This window comes from Eimeria mitis, genomic scaffold, assembly GCF_000499745.2.
Source record: "Eimeria mitis Houghton genomic scaffold, Emh_scaff1325, whole genome shotgun sequence".
In the NCBI taxonomy this organism is placed as follows: Eukaryota; Apicomplexa; class Conoidasida; order Eucoccidiorida; family Eimeriidae; genus Eimeria; species Eimeria mitis.
Genome location: NW_013568771.1, coordinates 1 through 373, shown reverse-complemented (window position 1 = coordinate 373; position 373 = coordinate 1).

The following is a 373-nucleotide window of genomic DNA, read 5'->3' as shown; positions in this document are numbered from 1 at the left end:
ATAGCCTCTGTTGCTGCTGCTGCAATAGCAGCAGCAGCTCCTGCTGCACGGGCAGCAGCAGCAGCAGCAGCAGGAGAAACCTCTTTTATGTCATTGGTTGTTCTCAATAGGGACGTTTTGTTTTTTTATATTAACTATAATTAAATAAATAAAATAAAATAAAATAAAATAAAATAAAATAAAATAAAATAAAAATAAAATAAAGTTTATATATTTTCTTACTAATCAGAGACTAAACCCTAAACCCTAAACCCTAAAAAAAAAGAAAAAAGAAAAAACAAATTTACACACACAGGCCTGCATCCATCTATATATACATAACATATCTCTCTCTCTCTCTCTCTCTCTCTCTCTCTCTCTCTCTCTATATATA